The sequence below is a fragment of the Episyrphus balteatus genome, chromosome 2, assembly GCF_945859705.1.
Source record: "Episyrphus balteatus chromosome 2, idEpiBalt1.1, whole genome shotgun sequence".
NCBI lineage: Eukaryota > Metazoa > Arthropoda > Insecta > Diptera > Syrphidae > Episyrphus > Episyrphus balteatus.
The window spans coordinates 6,883,864-6,890,659 of NC_079135.1; positions in this window are offsets into that span (position 1 = coordinate 6,883,864).

Below are 6,796 nucleotides of genomic sequence, written 5' to 3' on the forward strand. Positions count from 1 at the left end.
TCACTTCACGAGACACCAACCTATAAGAACCTAAAATGAAAAAAAAATGTTGTATGGCGTATGAGTGATTTTTATCAGAAGTGAACAATTCTCATTCACACACATGGAAATGCAAAAAAATTGTTTGTTTTTCTTTTTTATTATGTTAATTATGTTGAAAAAACATTCCAAATAGCGGCAACGTTTGATACACTATTATTAAAAAAAAAAAAAATTAAAAAAGTATTCCTTTGCATAGTTTTTATTTTTTCTTAAAGCAAGCTCAAATAATAAAACTAAAAGAAAATCCTGGCCCTTTTATTGTGTGTTAAAAAAATTTTTATCTTAGCCATTATATCTTTTGTTAAATGAGCCTTTTAAAGGCTCAAAATTTACTACTCTGTGGGAATACACCAATTTGCCAAAAATCCTAAGCACTTGGCAACTAATAATTTATTAGTTATAATATATAATTATAAATTCCATCGGAAATTTCTGAAGTGTAAAATAAATATAATCTATAAATTTATAATTATTATGATTATAATCGTTTTAACCCTCTACTGCATGAATTATGAACGAAATGATATAAAATTTTTTTTAACAATTTTTAGCTTTATTAGGGGTTGAAAAAAGGTATTACATAATTTTTTTTATTTTTTTTACATATATATAAATTTTTAGAAACATAAACCATATATGGGTTAGTATGCAGCTCTTTCTTTTATCATTGTTGCAGAAGAACACCTTCCATTTTCTACATGTACACAATATGTTTTCAGTCCCGAAATTTGATATATTGGTGTTTTTGTTTGCCATTCAGGGATATGGTCGATGTTTTCAGTTAGTACTGAATTCAACGGCTTTTGCCCTTGGTTGTTGTGAGTGAATTGGAGTTTCGGGATTAGATGGGGCTGGACTTCCGTGACTTGTATATAACTCCCTCAGCTTTGTTTTGTTCCATCTCTGCTTTGATCACATGCCAAAGCTGAAGGCTTTCGTGACATTTTAGGTGTTACAGATTTGCAAAAGTGCTCGGAGATGGCTTCTTTGATGTTGAAAAGGGCCAGAATCTGAAGCTAGATCGTCATCACTTCGAAAGCCATCACCAGTTTTAGCATTAACACACTTATTTTTTCCATAGAAAGTCTTTCAATTCATTTTACAAAAAAAAAAAGTTTCCATACATACAAGTAGGTATGTACATACATACTTAGATGCTTTTGAGAAAAAGTACAAGTCGATTGTTTTCAAGTACTTCCTTTCTGGCCACTTTAAAGTTAATTCAGGTGTGCCGCAAGGAAGTCACCTAGGCCCAATTCTTTTTTTTATATATCTATAAATAAGCTTTGTTCTGTTTTCCAAAACTCAATAAATTTTTTTATGCTGACGAAAACATAACTCATTTATTTTCAATATGTGTGATGACTTCAGCAGCATACAAATTCACAATAGGTACTTATAATTATATATAAATAAGTTTTAGAGCTATAAGTTATTTCAAAGAGTTTGTATTCAAAATCTATTAAAATTCGTTGAAACGCATTTCAACAAACTAAAAGAAACTTCATCTTATCTTATCTTATCTTAACTGAATTTAGTTCTAAAGGGTTTATTAAAGTTTTTTAAGTCAGTGATATTTTCTCATTGGCTACCTATGTTGCTTGCTATTCCCTTCTCCGGTGTAACCGGAACACCATCAAACTCTTATAAGCTACATACCCCGCTGTTAAACAAACAAACTGAAAGTGAATAACCTTTGATGTCATACTGTCAAGTCGTCTTCTTTCTCGTCGTCTATGTCATCCTACCTATAGCATCGTACCCTTCTTAACCTATCCAAAATCCCTAAAGAAACATCTTGAAACTTAAATGGAAACATATTGGGGGCATGTTGCTTTATTTTTATTATTCTTCCCTCACTGTTCACTTTTTTCTATTTTATGTAAGGTATTTTTTTATATTTTTCTTTCTTTGTTGGAATGAAATATTTTGTGCGTCGTCATCGTTATCATGTACCTCGAAGGCTTTTCTAGTTCAGCATTTTTTTCAGAAATCCTTAAGGTACCAACCCAACATACAATATAAAAACAAAAATAGAACAAGTCAAGTTAGATATACGAAGAGCAAAAGGGAGAAACATGTGCTTTTGTCAGAAGGCGTCACGTGGTCAGAACATAAAAACGTGATAGAACTTAAAATGCCGTCACTGCCAAGGATATTTCTAGAGCGATTCTATAAAAGGAGAGGATATTCCAACAACGACGATGATGACGTTGTGGGAGTTGTATAGATGTGGATTATTGGAAGATTGGCAGAGATGTGGTGATTTCTCGCCTTATAGGTATAGGTATAAAAATTCAGACTTTGGTGAGTCGCGATGATGATGTTCATCAACGAAAGAAATTGTATTTTTTTTTATTTTCTTAGAAATGAGTTCATTTTGAATGTTTTTATTGTTTTGTTGCGTGAAACTGAAAAATATCATATCTGATGGACCTGAAAATGTCTTTATTTTGCGTAGGTTACCAGTTAGTAATATAGGCTTTTGAAAATCAAAATCAGTCTCGAACGCTTAATTTTAAAATCATTTTAAAGTTACTGAAGTATAAGACTACAACTAGATTGAACTCAACGTCTAGCATGTTGGGTTAGTGAATATGAAGATATTGTGAAAAGAACTCAGATTCGATTCACCATCCTTCTTTGTTCTTTATTTTGAACAATACATATGTGTCTTAACTGTTACAGTAATAAAAAGGGTGCTTATTTTAAGATTCTTGTCCTTAAATATAAAAAACAAAAGTCATCAATTCCATTCTCATTACACAAGAACAAGCAACAAGGTCATTGCTACAAAATACTTTACACAGAATAGCAATGGATGTAATGATTTTACAGCAAAAGTATAAACTGACATAAAAAAAAGGGGAAGAAACGATTTGTTTGTCAGCATCAGAGCTTAAAAAATATACGCAGACGTAATAATAAGGAGTTTTGTTGGAATTCTAAAAATGCAGAGTTTTCATTTTTAACAATTTTTCTTATACTACAAAACGTATTTCAACTGTCGTAGAAGATACTGAGGTATTTTTGAAAAAAAAAGAGGGTGATTTGAATCATGGTTAAGCTACGCATCGTTTTAAATAAAAATAATTATCTGATTTTATTTATTTCGTTATGGTTTTGTTTTAAGTTTAAATAGTTGTTTTTACATCTTCTATTCCACTTTTTTGTTTAGCTTCTCAATTACTTTAAATGTGTTTTATAAACTTATTAAAAGGAAAAAACCCATAAAATGAAAATCTTGTGTGTGAATGAAAATTTTTCACTTTTACAAAAATTACTCATACGCCATACAACAAAAATTAAATAAAAAAATATACTTTTTTTTCTTCTGATAGCTTAAATATCCTTTGTAATCAAAGTTCTAAGATATATGTAGTTTGAACTACAAGAGGAAGTACATACAACCCATTAGTGCATTTTATTTATTTTGTTCGCAAAATAAAAGCAAAACAATTATATGTGTGTACTTACTAGTGTAGTTTGTTTTTATTTTGTGTTATACAAAAGGAGTACGTAACTATTGAGTTGTTAAAAAAAAACATGACTTCTGACGAACTTTAAGGCCGTGTGTGAATTGTGTTAAATAGTTAACCCCGTGTAAAAAATGTTGAGCTGTTAAAAATGTAATGGGCTCTGGGACCTAATTAAATTTAGGATAATTTTTTTTTCAGATGGTTTTGTTTTGTTTTTTTTTTTTATTAAAAAGGAGTATCATGGCAGAAAAGACGAAAAGAAAAATACTATACAATAAGCCATACAGCTGAAATTTTTTATTCATCTCAATAGCGTCAAAAATTTTACACGGGGTTAACTATTTAACGCAATTCACACACGGCCCAAGTTCAAAAGTTGTGACCAAAACATATATATAGGTATACATTTAATATTATGAAAAAAAAGAGGTTGTCTGTAAAGCCGGTTTACGGACGATGATTTTACGTGATGAAGTCGTAAGAAAACAGGTTGTGTGCTTTTAAAATAAGCCATTTGAAGCGTTTATTTATTTCAAACAATCATAATTTACAAGAAAAGCTAAGAAAAATACCTTTTTTCTTTTCTCATTATATTAATTTTTTTATTTTAAAAGCTCACAAAAAAAATTATACCATTAAAAAGCCAAATATTTCTTCTAAGGGCCAATTTTTCAATAGTCAGTTAAACAGTCAGTTAGTACTTATTCCTAAGGATAGAGAAAAAATCAATTTTTCAAGAAGCAGATATAGGTTATTCCTAAGAATAAAACTATCTGCTTCTTTCAGAGACGAATAAAAATTATTCTAAGGAATAATCTCAACAAAAATATTGTGTCAGTTGTCAGAGCTGTTTTAAAAGAATTTTGAAAAAAATACAGTGGATCACAAGAAAACAAAAACAATCATGAATAAAAATGACGTTTAATTTTGAATATTTTTGAATTTGACAATTTTTTTTTTTTGTTATTCTGTAGAATAAATTATTCTTGATTGAAAAATTCAATGTTTTTATCTGATTGTTTATGAGTCTAATAACTTTATTCGTCGAACAGTTAACTGACTGTTTATTAGAAGATTGAAAAATTGGCTCTAAATAATAAAACCATTTTTAAATTTTTACAATGAGCAAAAAGTATTAAAATAATTTATTGAAAACAATCATTTCTTATGAAAAAAGTGAAAAAATCAATTCACCCAAAAACTGATTTTTTGATACAACAAACTATAATAAATTTTATACCACCTGAAAGCTTATTGCTTCAGCTCAAAATATATATATATAGATCATGTCTATTAGACATCTACAAAGAAAGCTAGAATTTTTTGAGCTCGATGAAATTTCATCAAAAAAAGCAAAAAAACATTTATTTTTATGTTCTCATGCTATTAAATGAATTTTTTCCCTAACAACATAACAAATTTTATACCATGTGAAAGCTTATTGTTTCACCTTTCAAATGACGTATCAATGTCATTTCAAAGATGCCTACAAGAGAAGTTAGAATTTTTTAAAGTCAACCATGTGGAATTTCCAGACTGAGATTACGGTACTTCCCACACTGGTGGCTGTTCATGGCGCAACAGATCTCCACTGGTGGTATGATGTTTTTCGCAAGTTTCTTGATTTAACATTGTGTGGCTTGTAGTTAGTCTAGCGTTATGTGTGATATACCAATTGAAAGGTAATTGTATCAGGATGCTCAAAAATGTTTAATCAAATTTCTATCTGCTCTTAGTAAAAAGTTATAACCTGTTGAATTCTAAAATTTTATTTTACCGTTATCTCAAAATTGTGTTTACGAAAATGATTGAAATTTCGCACACATATAGTCGTAGTCATGGTCTATCATTACTCCACATATAATATTGCTCTACCTATTAAAGAAAAAAGGTAAAAATAAAAAACGATGAAAATCGGTTAAAAACGGCCAAAAAACCTGTTTTTTAAAAACTTATTTTTCTCCGTATTCAGTCAAAACTCTTTTAACGATTCCAATTTTTTGCACATTTATGAGAATTTATCAGCCCTACATGTCCCATATAACTTTTTGAACGCTCCAAAAAAAAACCTAATAATAAAAAAACGACCCAAAAATACCCCTAAAAAAGTAGGTATTTTTCAAAAATTCATATTTCGAAACGCAGAGTGTTGGAAAAAAATCCATATGAGACGCCTAATTATTTTTCCTTCATCTTTAGAATTGTCAAAAAAAATTTCCCCTACCCATAATCAACATTTTGTCATACCCACAACACCTGATCAACGTTCAAACAAAACGTTATAGCGGAGTTCCAGAATTTTTTTTGAATTTTTTCTTAAATGCAGTTATCCTTAAATCAGTCTCTTCCATCTATAACAAAAAGAATCAACTCTCTACGACCACGCGTTTAAATTTCAGCCCAAATTTCATCTTTCCGTTTTACCCCTGTTTACCCTATTAAATGACGGAATTTTTAAAAATCCTTCATTTGGATTAGGCTTTAGATTATTATATTTCAAATAAGCTTTAGGAGATTTTTGTATCTGTAATAGTTTATTTTTAATTTTTAATTTAAATTTTTTGCCGCACTGCGAAAGTGCGAGAGTGTAACGCTAGAAAATGGCATCACTTTTTTGTGGTGGCTGCCATGGTTCATCGATTTATAAGACTTTATCACGTCAAAAAAGCTTGAGACAACAATCAGATAATTGGGTCCTGCACTTCGAACTATCTCTCCATGTCTATCTTGAAATACAGTCTAAACTTCTGAGTGATTTTTTTTTTTTTGAGATTTTCAATAAATATATAAAAATTTATTTTTAGGGATTTTCTTACTCTTCTCAAAATAGCCTCTAACAGTTTTGATTAAAATGTTTGTATGCAACTGCTGACGCAAATTAGTTTGTACTTTGAGATATATATTTTTTTGAGATGATATATTTTGAACAGTTATAAACGGTAGCTGTTAAAGAACCGTTGACATGCTAGGAATCGATTCAATGGATTTAATCGAAATTTTTATAAACAAATGCGTTTTAGTAACCGTAACATTATAAATAATTACAATTTTTAAATGCACATTTTCGAATAAAAAAGGACTCACTTTTTTTATTTTTAATCAATTTGGTCATTTGAAGATTTTTTTTTTTTTTTTTGAAAAATATTAAAAAATGTTTATATGCTAAAATTTAGTTTTTTAACAGCTCTGACGGTTTTGATTTTTTTTTTACAAAAATCAATCAAGCACACTTTGGTTGGAAGTCAAAACCTTTAAAGTAAAATTTATGTTTGTTT